We start from the raw sequence: 15,713 nt of genomic DNA on the forward strand, positions 1-15,713 counted from the left end.
CATTATTTCATTCTTTTTTATGACTAATATTCCATTGTGTATATGTACCACATCTTCTTTATCCATTTATCTGTCAATGGACATTTAGGTTGTTTCCATGTCTTGGCTATTGTGAATGGTGCTGCTATGAACATAGGGGTGCATGTATATTTTTGAATTATAGTTTTGTCTGGATATACGCCCAGGAGCAGGATTGCTGAATCATATGGTAGCTCTATTTTTAGCTTTCTGAGGAACCTCCATACTGTTCTCCATAGTGGCTGCACCAACTTATATTCCCACCAACAGTGTAGGAGGGTCCCCTTTTCTCCACACCCTCTCCAGCATTTGTTATTTGTAAACTTTTTAAAGATGGCCATTCTGACTGGTGTGAGGTGTACCTCATTGTAGTTTTGATTTGCATTTCTTTAATAATTAGTGATGTTGAACATCTTTTCATATGCCTAGTGGCCATCTGTATGTCTTTTTTGGAGAAATGTCTGTTTAAGTTTTCTGTCCATTTTTCGATTAGGTTGTTCAGGATAGCCCTTTAAAAGATTCAGCTTTACCCTGTGTGGAGCATGGATATGCTCCATGAGATGCAGCAGCCACTTTGCAATCATGAGAGCATGTTAAAGATGGCCATGAACACCTCTTATGAAAACCACCCAGTCAAGAAATAGAAACTGCCACTACCCCAGAGATCCCTCATGCGTCCTTTCCTGACCACAACCCCTTCTCTCCCCCTAGAAGTAACTACTATCCTTCTCAGTCTCTCTTATTTATGGCATTCCGCAACCCCACATACATACAATACACCTACGTTCAAACATTCCTTTTCAAAATGGCATTTGGGTATAAGGAGTAGGGGACTCAAGTGTCTTCATGGCAATGCAATGGTGTCCTCAGACCTACACAGTCTCGTCTCCTCTAATGATGAGCCTCTTCTTCATGAGAGAGAATATCAGGACCCACATGTCCTACAAACTCCCTTTTCTGCCTCAATGTCTCTTTCTCTGTCTGCCTCCTCTTTGCCCTTAAAACATCTCACCAGAAGGGACAGGCTTTCTCCTGTGTCATATTCTTCCTCCCAACTCCAGCCTCAAGGCCAGGCCATAACAGGGATAAATATTTCTTTCTTTACTAAGTAAGGGAAACTCTAGGAAGACTAGCATTTGCTATGCTACAAAACGAACTAAAGGAACTTAGGAAAATCCCCCTTCTCAACAATGCCTAATGCCCAAGCCTACCTCTTGCCAAAGAAGTCAGGAACCTAACCTTTCCTACCTGAAGCCTCCAGGATGGTAGTTCAAGGAGCATTTAGTAGCTTAAAATAACAATGCTTTATTCTGCTCACATGTCTGCAGGTCAGCTGGGCAGGTTCTTCTGATCTCAGCTAAGCTCACTCATACATCTGCAGCCCAGCTGTGGATTGGCTACTTGGCTCTGCTGATCCTAGTTGGGCTCTCTCTTCCGTGCCCAGGGGTCATCTGACTCTCAGCTGTCCTGCAAAGGCCTTGGCCTCCCCGTATGTCTCATCCTCTGACAGGCTAGCCTGGCCACGTTCTCATGGTAATCACAGAGGAGTAGCCGAGAAAGCAGAAATGCACAAAGGCTTTCTCAAGCCTCTGTTTGTAGCAAGTCTACTAACATCCTATAGACCAATGACAACCCATGAAGCCCAGATTCAAGTGATAGGGAAACAGACACCATCTTTTTAGTGAGAGAAGTTGCAGAGTCATAGGGCAAGGGATGTGTATTAAGAGAGGGTCAAAGAATTGGTACTATCAAGGCAAACGATATACCATATCCACCAACTGCCATCTGCTGTTGATTTAGGTTAATCCCTCAGCACTGCCAGACTGCCCCACAAGCTTGGGTCAAGAGGAAGCCCTCCTCGAGCAGAGAACTGCTGATACTGAGAGGAACACAGAGTTGATAATTACTGAAATGGTGAATGATGAGGCCCATTCATGGGACTCATCCGTCAATCTACTGTTTGGTGGGTGGTCCATGATGGAACGGACCCATCAGATTCTCACTCAGGAATTAGTACTGGAGGTCTAGACAGATGTGACAGAAGAAGACACACCAACTAACAAGACAGAGAGAGAGGGTAGCTAGGAGTAGCTAGGTCTAGTTCTATGCTACTCTATCTAGAAATGTGCATTTTATAGCAAACCTCTTTTTCTTGAAAATACCTAAGTGAATATCTGGGAGTACATTAATTGCCAAAAGTGGGCCAAATTCTCCATCTCCCCTGTATCCATGCCCCTTTGCAATGTGATTTTGTCAATCTTCCAATCAAAGAGTACAGTAGTCCCCCTTTTCCACGGGGAATACGTTCCAAGACTCCCCAGTGGATGCCTGAAGCCACAGATATTACCAAACCTTTTTTTTATTATTATGTGTTTTTTCCTGTACATATCTATGATAAACTTTAGTTTATAAATTAGGCACAGTAAGAGAATATTAAAATTGCTAGCACCCCTACTCTTGCGCTTTGGAGTCATTATTAAGTAAAACAAGGGTTGCTTGAACACAAGCACTGTGATACCAAGACAGTCCATCTGATCACTGAGACAGCTGCTAAGTGACTAACAGGTGGGAGACACTAGACAAAGTGAAGATTCATATCCAGGGCAGGACACCGCAGGACGGTGCCAGATTTCATCACACTACTCAGGACAGCACACTGTTTAAAATATAAGAATTGCTTATTTCTGGAATTTTTCATGTAATATTTTTGGACCACGGTTAATCACAGGTAACTGAAACCACAGAAAGTGAAACCGTGGATAAAAGGGGTCTACTGCATATCCATGTCCATACCTTTTGAATCTGGGTTGACATTGTCACCTCCTTTGACAGTACGATGCTACGGAAGTGATTCTAATTCCAAGTCTGGGTCTCAAAGGATGCACAATTCTTTTTCGGATCCTTGCTACCACCACAGAAAGAAGCCTTTGGGGGAATGAGAGAGACCACGTGGAAGAAAACAATCATCCCACCCAAAGTTATCCTAAACCCTACAGCAGCAGCTGACCCTCAATCATAAAAGATCAGCAGAGCTGCTCACCCAACACCCACTTATCACACACACTGGAGAGGGAGCATAGCCCAGGCCAGAAAAATGTTCTACCTAACCCAAAGGGTCTTTCTTCTTTGGCGTGTCAATATGGTGGAATACGTTGATCGATTTTTTATTTTTTATTTTTTGCGGTACGCGGGCCTCTCACTGTTGTGGCCTCCCCCGTTGCGGAGCACAGGCTCCAAACGCGCAGGCTCAGCGGCCACGGCTCACGGGCCTAGCCGCTCCGCGGCATATGGGATCTTCCCGGACCGGGGCACGAACCCGTGTCCCCTGCATCCGCAGGCGGACTCTCAACCACTGCTCCACCAGGGAAGCCCCATTGATCAATTTTTGAATACTGAACCAGCCTTGCTATTCTCAGGATAAACCCCACTTGGTTGTGATGTATTATTCTTTTCACATATTGCTGGATTCAATTTGCTAATATTTCGCTGAAGGTTTTTACATCTGTATCATGAAGGTTATTGTTCTGTTATTGGTTATTTGTTGTTGGTCTTTCCCTTTCTTGTAGTCTCTTTGTTTTATTTTTGTATCAAAGAAATACTAGCCTCATAAAATGAGTTTGTAAGTGTTCCCTCCTTGTCTATTTTCTGGAAGAGATTTTGTAGAAATTGTGCTATTTCTTCATTACATGTTTGGCAGAATTCACCAGTAGAGTCTTCTGGGCCCTTTTTTTGAAGGTTTCTAAATATGAATTAAATTTCTCTACTAGATATAGCACTAGTCAGATGATCCATTTCTTCTTGAATGAGGTTTGGTAATTATTTTTCTTTCAAGGAATTGGTCCATGCCATCTATGTTATTGAATTTATGTGCTTAGAGCTGTTCATAGTTTTTTCCTTATTATCCTTTTAAAATCTGCAGAGTCTATAGTGATATCACCTATTTTAGTCCTGATATTGGTAATTTGTGTCTTCTCTCTTCTTTTCCTTCAGGATATGGCTGTAGGTGTATACATTTTGTTGATCTTTTCAAAGAATCATCTTTTTGTTTCATTGATTTTTCTGTTTTCTATTTCATTGATTTGTGCTTTTATCATTACTATTTCTTTCTTCCAGCTTGCTTTCTGTTTATTTTACTAGTTGTGTAAGGTGGAAGTTTAGATTATGTATTGGGGACTTTTCTTCTTTTTTAATATTTGCATTTAATGCCACAAATTTTTCTCTAAATGCTGCATCCCACCAATTTTGATATATTGTATCTTCATTTTCATTGAATATTCAAAGCATTTTCTGACGTATCTTGAGATTTCTTCTTTGAGCCGTAGGTTACTTGAAAGTATGTGCTTAATTTCAAAATATTAAGAGATTTTTCCAATATTTTTTGTTACTGATCTCTCGCTTAATTCCGGTAAGGTCAGAGTTCATATTTCAAATAATTTCAATTCTTTTAACTTTGCTAAAAATTGTTTTATGATCCAGGATATGGTCTATCATGGTGAATGCTCCATGTGCACCTAAAATGAATATGTATTCTGTTACTATTTGGTAGAGTTTTTATAAATGTCAATTAGGACAAGCTGGTTGATGGTGCTGTTTAGGTCTTCTGTTACTATTTGGTAGAGTTTTTATAAATGTCAATTAGGACAAGCTGGTCGATGGTGCTGTTTAGGTCTTCTGTTACTATTTGGTAGAGTTTTTATAAATGTCAATTAGGACAAGCTGGTCGATGGTGCTGTTTAGGTCTTCTGTTACTATTTGGTAGAGTTTTTATAAATGTCAATTAGGACAAGCTGGTCGATGGTGCTGTTTAGGTCTTCTGTTACTATTTGGTAGAGTTTTTATAAATGCCAATTAGGACAAGCTGGTCGATGGTGCTGTTTAGGTCTTCTGTTACTATTTGGTAGAGTTTTTATAAATGTCAATTAGGACAAGCTGGTCGATGGTGCTGTTTAGGTCTTCTGTTACTATTTGGTAGAGTTTTTGTAAATGTCAATTAGGACAAGCTGGTCGATGGTGCTGTTTAGGTCTTCTGTACCCTCACTGATTTACTGTCCACCTTTTTTTCAATCAGAGAGTGAGGAGTGTTGACGTCTCCAACTATAATTGGAGTTGTCTATTTCTCCTTGCAGTTCTATCAGATTTTGCTTCATTTATCTTTACACTCTGTTGTTAGGCACATACACATCAAGGATTGTTACGTCTTCTTAGAGAACTGACCCCTTTATCATTGTGTAGTACCCCCGTTTTCCCTGATAACTTTCCTTGCTCTGAAGTCTGCTTTGTCTGAATTAATACCGTGTTAACGCTTTCTTTAGCATTAACATGGTATAGCTTTCTCCGTCTCTTTATTTTCAATTTATCTGTGTCTTTATATTTAAAGTGATTTCTTATAGATAACATAGAGTTAACTCTTGTAGATAAAATTGAGTTTGGTCTCTTTTTTTAATCCAGTCTGACAGTCTCTGTCTTTTACTTGGTGTACTTATTTAGAGCATATACATGTAAATTGATTATTAATATAGTTGGATGTTTCTTCCCTACCATATTGTAACTTTGTTACACATTAATCTGTAACTTAATTAACTTAATTTGTTACTTGTTGTTGTTTCTTTTTCTTTTTTTGTCTTTCCCTCTTTTTTTGCCTTCACTAGTTTTAACTGAGCATTTTACATGATTCCATTTTTCTCAATCATATTTCTTTTTAAAAATTTTTAGTGATTGCCTTCAATTTTGCAATATACCTTTACAACCAATCTAAGTTCACTTTCAAATAACACTATATTGCTTCGGAGGTAGTGCAAGTATCTTCCAATGGAGTATTCTCAATCCCTCCCTCCCATCTCTCATAACATTGCTGCCATTCATTTCACTGATCCACAACCATATTCATTCAATAAATTGTTGCTATTATTATTTTGAACAAACTATTATCTATTAGATCAATTAAGAATAAGAAAAATAAAAGATTTTATTTTATCTTCATAATGTCTTCTCTAACACTCTTTCTTTCTTTATGTGGAGCTGAGTTTCTGACCTATATCATTTCCTTCTGTCTAAAGAATTCCTTTTAACATTTCTTACAAGGCAGGTCTACTGACAACCAGTTCCCTCAACTTTTGTTTGTCTGAAAAGTCCTTATTTCTCCTTCACTGTTCAATGATAATTTCACTGGATACAAAATTGTAGGTGGATAGCTTTTCTTTTCTTTCAATACCTTAAATATTTCACTCCACTTTCTTTTACTTGCATTGTTTCTGAATAAAAGTCTGATGTAATTCTTTTTTTTAAATATTTTATTTATTTATTTGGCTGTGCTGGGTTTTAGTTGTGGCACTCAGGATCTACACTGCGGCACTCGGGATCTTCATTGCGGCATGCGGGATCATTAGTTGCAGCTTGTGGGATCTTGTTTTAGTTGCGACATGCAGGATCTAGTTCCCTGACCAGGGGTCGAACCCAGGCCCCCTGCAGTGGGAACGCAGAGTCTTAACCACTGGACCACCAGGTAAGTCCCTGATGTAATTCTTATCCTAGTTTCTCTACAGGCAATGTGGGCTTCTTCCTCTGGCTTCTTTCAAGATTTTCTCTTTGTCTTTAATTTTCTGCAGTTTGAAAATGATATGCTTAGGTAGATTATTTATTAACCTGGTTAATGTTCTCCAAGCATTTTGTTTGGATGCTTTCTTAGCATTTCTGTTTCTCTGCTCACATTATCCATCCATTCTTGCATGTTGTCCACTTTTTCCATTAGTGTCCTCAACATATTTATTGTAGTTATTATACATTTCTGGTGTGATAATTCCAAAATTTCTGCTATCTCTTAATATGGTACTGATGTCTTCTCTGAATCTCCACACTGTTTTTTTGGTGGGTGGAGAGCAGCTTCCTGATTTCTAGGCAACACCATTTTCCTTCTTTTGCTTCTCCAGCCATCCTAAGACTTTTACAACCAATTCTCTGTATTAAATCTCTCTATGTCTGGAATATTTAGAAAGGTTTCTATTTTCCTATTAGACATTGACTAGAATAGATGCAGTAGGGCCCTCATAAGAAGTCTGGGGTGCCATGCATGGGCAGCCAAGAGTTCTCATTAATACAACTGGAGCATAATCTATTCAGAAATATGTGCCTTGGGGAGCAGCAAAGACATAAGGGTGGTCATGTAGTACAAATGAGAAAAGGAGACAAAAATTTTAATTCATAAATTTGCTTGTGTTCTTATCCTGCTCTTAACTGCTGTTTGCCTTGACATGATATACACAGCGGTTAAAATTAAATATGGATCTTGCGCCATCTTTTAAAAATTGTTTTAAATTGATGTTCTTCAATAGATGAATGGATAAATAAACTGTGGTACATCTGTAAAATTATTCAGCACTAAAAAGAAATGAGCTGTCACACCATGAAAAGACATGAGAGAAATGTAAAAACATATTACTAAGTGAAAGAAGCCAATCTGAAAAGACAATATACTGTATGATTCCAACTCTATGACATTCTGGAAAAGGCAAAACTCTGGGGACAGTAAAAAGTTCAGTGATGGCCAGGGGTTTGTGGGGGAGGAGGGATGGCTAGGCAGAGAACAGAGGATTTTTAGGACAGGGAAATTATTCAGTATAATACTATAATAGTAGATACATTATACATTTCTCAAAACCTGTAGAACATCCAACACAAAGAGCAAACCTTAATATAAACTACAGTCTTTGGTGGTAATGATGTGTCAGTGCTGGTTCATCACTGTAACAAATGTACCACTCTTGTGGAGGATATTGATGGTGGGGGAGGTTTTGCCTGTGGTGAAAGCAGGGAGTATATGGGAATTCTGTGCTTTCCACTCAATTTTGCTGTGAACCTAAAACTGCTCTTGAAAAAAAATTAAGTGTATATATATTAAAAAAGGGAAAAAAAACAATTGTTACACTCAGAAAGATACTGTACAAAAGATACTCAATTTAGGGATAGAGCCATTGGCTTATTGATCCTGTGACAAGAGGAAAACCAGTGTTTTCTCACAAATTTCCTCCTTTCCTGCATTCCCATGGAAACCAAAAAGTTAAAATGTTATTACATCAGAAATAAAAGCCATTGGTTGCATTATACAGGAAGTAGAACTATTCTTAGGCAGGTTTTGAAATCTTCTGTTTTGTAGAAATTAATCCTTCCGCAAACATCAAGAAACTGCAAGCTTAGCTTCATGTTTATATAAAGAGAAGGAAGAAAAGGTTCATAGACCAACATGCACACACCGTCTTGGAATGCACGCTTGCAAACACAATCACATTTGCTTCTTCATGCTAAATCAAGATCACAGGGACATTCAGAAGTGAAATTAAATGAGGGAATGGTAGCAATATGCTTGAATGGTTTATAATCTATCCCAGTCTGGAAAAATACATTACACTCCAAAGGAAGAAATAACAGTACAGCTGAATGACGGTATATTCATTTCTTATTGCAAGAAAAATGAATTACTTTAATACCATGAAACTACATTTGATAATTATTCTTTAAATCAACAAACAAAAACAAAACTTTTTCTTTTTTACAATCTGACCTTTCTCCAACTGTACTTAATCCATGCTTCTGTCATGATTAATGGTTATAAGCAACAGAAGCTGGACTCTGATTGAATGAAGAAAAGGAGAATATTTGAAGGATGTCACAAATCCTTTAGAGGGCTGGAGACCCAGGCTTAAGATGAGCTCCCAGAAAGAGTTCCCAAATCCACACAGCAGAACTAGTCTGATTAGAAAATAGTTACCGCCACCACTGCCAGCAGGCAATAATTATGCAGTTTGAACCACCGAGCCATCCATGCCAGAAATTCTACCTCACAGCCTTCACCTCCAAAGAAAGAGAGCAAGTTCACCATCTGTATTATTTCACTGGTTCTCCAGAGAAACAGAGCCAATAGGAGGTATACAGTTGACCCTTGAACAACACAGGTTTGAACTGCATGCGTTCACTTCTATGCAGATTTTTTTTCAGCAAATACATACTACCGTACTACATGATCTGTGGTTGGTTCAATCTGAGGGCTGTCTATGAAGTTATACATGGATTTTTGATGGGACAGGGGGTCAGTGCCCCAACCCCTGCCTTGTTCAGGGTCAACCGTATATACAAAAGAGAGGTTTATTTTAAGAAATTGGCTCATGTGGTTATGGAGGCTTGGTTAAGTCCAAAATCTGACTGGGTAAGCTGGCAGGGAAGAGTTTCAGTTCAAGTCCAAAGGCAGTCTGCTGGCAAAATTCCCTCTTGCTTGAGGGAGGTCAGTTCTATTCAGGCCTTCAACTGATTGGATGAGGCTCACCCGCATTGGGGAGGAAAATCTGCTTTATTCAAAGTCCACTAATTGAAATCTTAATCTCATCCAAAAACACCCCCACAGACAGTCCAGAGTGATCTTTGACCACATATCTGGGTACCATGGCCTAGCCAAGTTGACACATAAAAAGTAACCATCCCACCAATCCAGCCCTCTTCTGTCACTAGCTTTTGGGTCAAAGTTTGGCAAAGACATGTTTGATTGGCAGAGTGAATCAGTGGGGGTCCGGGCAGGAAAGAAATGGCACACTCAGAAGGATAATTGCAGAGTGTTTATTAAGAGGATGGTTTACAGTGATGTGGGGAGAGATGGTGACACACCCAAGGGCTAGTAACAGCGGAAACCATTACCACACCTAGAACTGAAGGGCCAAGGGGAAGGAGCCATTCCTGGAGGTCAGCAGAGAAAGTAGAGATAGTAAGTAGCTTTTGTTTTGTTTTGGTTTAAATTTTATTGGATTATAGTTGATTTACAATGTTGCATTAATTTCAGATATTCAGCAAAGTGATTCAGTTATACATATACATATATTCTTTTTCAGATTCTTTTCCCATATAGGTTATCACAGAATACTGAGTGGAGTTCCCTGTGCTTTACAGTAGGTCCTTGTTGGTTATCTATTTTATATATAGTAGTGTGTATGTTAATCCCAAGCTCCTGATTTATTCCCCCTCGCTCCGATTCCCCTTTGGTAACCATATGTTTGTTTTCATATCTGTAAGTCTGTTTCCTTTTTGTAAATATGTTCAGTTGTATCGTTTTTAAAAATTAGATTCCACATATGAGTGATACCATATGATTTTGTCTTTCTCTGTCTGACTTATTCACTTAGTATGATCATTTCTAGGTCTATCCATGTTGCTGCAAACGGCATTATTTCGTTCTTTTTATGGCTAATATTCCATTGTATATATGTATCACATCTTCTTTATCCATTCATCTGTCAGTGGACATTTAGGCTGCTTCCATGTCCTGGCTATTGTAAATAGTGCTGCAATGAACATTGGGGTGCATGTATCTTTTCTAACTATGGTTTTCTCCAGATATATATGCCCAGGAGTGGGATTGCTGGATAATATGGTAGTTCTATTTTTAGTATTTTAAGGAACCTCCATGCTGTTCTCCACAGTGGCTACACCAACTTACATTCCCACCAACAGTGTAGGAAGGTTCCCTTTTCTCCACACCCTCTCCAGCATTTATTGTTTGTAGACTTTTTGATGATGGCTATTCTGACCAGTGTGTGGTGATACTTCATTGTGCTTTTGATTTGCATTTCTCTGAAAATTAATGATGTTGACCATCTTTTCATGTGCCTTTTGGCCATCTGTATGTCTTCTTTGGAGAAATGTCTATTTAGATCTTCTGCCCATATTTTTATTGGGTCGTTAGTTTTTCTGACATAGAGCTGCATGAGCTGTTTGTATTAGAGCTGCATGAGCTGTTTGTATATTTTGAAGAATAATCCCTTGTCAGCCACTTCGTTTGCAAATATTTTCTCCCATTCTGTGGGTTGTTGTTTTGTTTTGTTTTGTTTCAGAGTTTTGGGGGACTTTACCAAGAGCAGCTTTCATGTAGTGAGCTTTTCTCCATCACTGGCAGGTGTCACAGCTGGTGGTTCTTTCATCAGTACTACTTGGAAGGCCAGCTTGTAGTGACCACAGTAGCCACAAGCAGCAGTAACCATCACCAAGCATCCCACAAGATGTTGACTTTCTGTCCACCATATTCACACACCTGGTTTCAGTGCAGTTTCTCATCTGTGTTCTCCACCAGGTTGGCAAGGTCATCAATGATCTCTATGACTCTCTACTATCCCTACTCTATTTCTAGAGCAGTAGCAACAGTTAGAACACTTCCTGGCACAGATGGAGCTGGAGGAATCTGTGTCCCACTGCTCTCTCCTTCCACTGTCCCATCTCCTGCTATTACCTCCCATTGGCTAAAGCCAACCAGAAGCCAGAAGCAAGGAAACTTTGATGATATAGTCCACGCAGGGCGGCCTCCTGGTGGACAGAGCATGTAGAGAGGGGTGGAAAGCAGATCTGGAGTGACAAATAGAAGAAACCCAGAGCCTAGGTCACTGGCCTCGACATCAGCTGTAAGAACGGGAGTGTGAGGGCTGGGTATGTGAGACCTGCCTCCTACCTTCTGGAGGTAGGAGTTTTGAATGAGGGAAATTTCCAAAACAGAATTTCTAAAATAGAATGTTCTGGTGATACTGGGTGGACACAAGTGAGACAATTGTCCTCTTTAAACTCCATCAGTTGGGTACATCCCAAAGATCATACACATCTTCATGCAGTAGCCACTGCTGCAGCCCACAATCTCCAACCTCAGAATAGCTGAAGACAACAAAGACCTCCTCATACACAGGACTTTCTGTCCTCTTCCAGAACATCCTCGTCCTGGGACTCCAAACCCTCTGCCTCTTCATCCAGGCCTTCATTTCCCTTGGAGGAGATTGGACATTTCTAATGTTATCTGAGAAAAAGAAACAAGAGACAAACACACTTCCACAAACAAACAAACAAAAAACAAAAACACTATTTCAGCAAGGACCCCCTGAATATGTAATTTAGTACACAAGTCTCCAATTTAATCTTAGAAATATTCAACTCAGCGTTAAAGGATGTTGGCCTAAGTGGAGGAGAGACTCCAAAAGGCCATTTGGCAGCCTTCTGCTGCCCTCATGGCAGCTTGGATAGTGAGTCACCAGTCTGCGGTTTGGGCGCAGTGGGAACTGGCATCAGCCCTCCCTCCAGGTGTTTTCTAAAACATACACACACCTATGCAAATATAACCTTAGAGTCCAGAGCTCTCATCCCAGAAGCCACACTTGTAGACACAGACTATGGTCAAAGTTGCAATGTGGCATAGGGTCAAGTCTGCCCTGCCAAGGTGGACTGCAGGCCTGCACTGAACTTAATGTTGTCTTTTATGTGCCAACATTTAAAAATTAGGAAATTCAAAACCAAAAGCCAGATTGCCAGCTTCTCGTGAAATTTAGGATGCTGTAGGAAAACTGGACCCATATTCCAACATGGCAGCATTCAGCCGGAGCTGGGAAACGACTGACTCCTTTGCTCGGACACGGGCTCTTCAGCCCTCCCCTGCTTCTGTCCCTGAGAAACTGAGGCTGACCATGAGTGACTGATTGTCATCCTAATCATGCTTTTATTTTCCTAACAGTCAAGTTAGAAAAATATTTCTCTACCCAAACTTGGGGAAATTAGAGACAGACTAAAAGAACCACATGTTTCAAGAAGAAGGGGTGGGAAGCCTATTTCTGGGCCAAAATGAGCCAGCCTGTCTCACTTATTTATGCTCAGTGCACAGTCCCAAGAGACACGTGGGGTTTTGATACCTGGTTTGACCCCAGCAGACTCCTTTAGACCCACCTCAGCCTCTCGGTTCCTCATCTGATTTAACCTGTGTTTCAAACCCTAAACCTACAGGCAGACCTCATTTTATTGCGCTTTGTTTTATTATGCTTCACAGATACTGCATTTTTTTTTTTTTTTTTTTAACAAACTGAAAGTCTGTGGCAACCCTGCGTCGAGCAAGGCTGTCAGCACCATTTTTCCAACAGCGTTTGCTCGCTTCGTGTCTCTGTGTCACATCTTGGTAACCCTCGCAATAGTTCAAACTTTTTCATTATTATTATTCTGTTTGTTATGATGATCTGTGATCAGTGATCTTTGATGTGACAATTGCAAAAAGATTACGACTCAACAAAGCCTCAAATGAGAGTTAGCACTTTTTTAGCAGTAAGTATTTTTTAATCAAGGTAGGCACATTATTTTTCTTGAAGTAATGCTGTTGCACACTTAACAGGCTACAGTACAGTGTAAACATAACTTTTACATGCACTGGGAAACAAAAAAATTCGTGTAACTCGCTTCATGTGATATTGGTTTTATTGTGATGTCTGGAACCAAGCCTGTAATATCTCCAAGGTGTGTCTGTAGTTTTTTAAATCCAAAGTGCTCTCTGCCACCTATAAACATGGAGATGCCTGATTTCTTGTATATTCAATCACTCAGCATCCTTTCAACAGATAATTATTGAGCACTTACAGGCAAGGCACACTGGTAAGCACCAGAGATACAGCAAGATGTGTGTGATCTCGGCCATCATGGAGCAACCTCTCTGTCCAGCTCTTCTGAGTATATTACTACAGGGAAGCCTCAGTTTTCCATTAGCAACATCATAGCTTTCTCCTGAGCCTTGGAGAAGTATCCTTGGCTACTTGGAAAAGTATCCTTGCAAACGGTAATGAGGGCTGCTTTCTATGAGCAGAAATCAAAGAAGGAGAGGGGCGGGCAAAAATTATTTTCACTGATTAGGCCCCAAATGTTTTCACCGTGGCGTCATTCAGAAGAGGCCGCTGTGCCGTTGTGACCCCAAGTTTCAGCGGCTTATTTCTTGTGCCTGCCGCCCGGCTGTCTCGGATCTGCCACGGTGCTCTGCCAGCCCAGCTTCCCCCTGGCACCCGGCCTGTGACCTGGCCAGTTTGTGGCAGAAGGAAATTCAGACGGGTAACCCTGAGATCTTCTGCTTGGAGTCTCACATCACGTTCACTCACAGTTCTTTGGCTAAAGCAAGCCTCATGGCCACACTTGAGTTCAGCAGGGCAGGGAGGTATAATCCTCTGTCCCGCAGGAAGGGCTCCACATGGAGAGACGATGGATGTTTTGAACAATAACACAACCTACCACAAAGAGCAATACCATCAGAGCCATCTGGTCCCTCGAGACCAAAATAAAGAGTTTGGCGTAAAAATCACATTCACCAAAAATTGACAGTCTCCAGTGGAAAAGCCAAATAGTATATAAAAGAAAGAAAATAGAAAGCCGAGTCAGCTCTGTCCCCTGTTCCTGGCTGCCACAGCCCTGGCCCCGTTTCCCCACAAAGCAGAGGGATGCTCACACCAGGGATCCTGCTTTCCAAGGTGAGGTTTCCCCTGCCTGCTCATCATGGCTAAGTGACTGAAACAGGAAGCCTAGAAAATCGTTTTGGGAGGGTATTAAATAACTTCCTGACTTAATTGATTGATGAATAATAACTTCTAAAATTAGCCCTGCATTTCATTACTTAGTGTCTGAAATGAAATCCGCTCAGCTTACCCGAAATTCTGGGAAATGCAAATGATTAACAAACGCCCTTTAAGCTCCTGAAATCGTCTTCCCCTGCGGTTGTCTTCCGGGAGTTACATGGGGGAGGCAGCAGGGTGGGGGACGGGTGGGAGAGTGCTCAGCCCCATCTGTACAGCCCGTCTTCTCCCCACAGCTTCCACGAGCACCCACAGGTTTATAGTCTTAATCATCACAAAGGTCTTAGTTCTCTATGTAAAGATTGGGAATCAAAAACTATAATTACTTGCCACCCATGCTAACTCTCACCTTTTCTCTCCAAAAATTCGCCGGTAGAAATTGTAAAAAGGTGAAGGCAGCTGTGTGATTCTAAAGACCTGGGGTAGGAAGCAGAGGCCTGTAAATACACAGATGCCTTCCAGGCCAGAAAGGAATCCTCTCATCCCCAGAGAGGGAGGCATTTAACCCCAATAAGGGCAAGGAGGTTGAAGGAATCCTGAGGCTTTTAAAGCAATTAGCTCTATCTACAGACTATCCGTGAGTCCCAGTTTATTTTCATTCATCTGCTTTCAGCCTCAAAGAGACAGAAACTGAAGTTCCTCAAATTATTCTGCTGTAGACCACTAAATGTTAATTCCATGGGAAAACATGATTAAAAATAGAAATACCGTTATTACAGATCTGAGACCCTTTTGTCAAGATTTGAATGTGGGAGGGCAAATGTGCTTTCCCAAATGTAAGCTTCTTACCCCACATGACCACTTCCTTTACCACTGATTTCTAAACTCAGCAAGTATTTACCAACCATCCTGGGCTGTAGAATGACTGGTGCAGAATTTACTCGCCCACCAAGCAATGAAGCACCTCCCATTCACTTCTGAGCAGACGGACATACAGGACAACCTGGTCAAATAAACAAGCTCCCGTGGACTCTTAGATTAACCCCGCCCATAAAACATGAGAAGATGTGCATCTCCATTGGCTTGAGCTTTATTCACAAAGAAACCTGGAAGAACACTGATAGCAAAGCCTAGGGGTGAAGTAAAATTTTCTTAAAGCCACACCATAAAGATGGCCTTCTGCTATGCAAAAATGAACACCTTCAAAGAGGCAAATGCTACAATCAAAAAAGAAAGATTGGTGGACATAAAGCCAGTCCACCACGATTGAAAGGTAAGTGCCAGAGACACAGACATGAACAAGATGGACACTATTCCCATCCCATGTGGAGCCTACAGCCTATGGGGAAAGAAGACAGATATTTGGAAATT

Source organism: Delphinapterus leucas, chromosome 10 (genome assembly GCF_059928025.1).
Source record: "Delphinapterus leucas isolate spDelLeu-1000000601 "Yukka" chromosome 10, BTC_Dleu_Yukka2, whole genome shotgun sequence".
Lineage (NCBI taxonomy): Eukaryota > Metazoa > Chordata > Mammalia > Artiodactyla > Monodontidae > Delphinapterus > Delphinapterus leucas.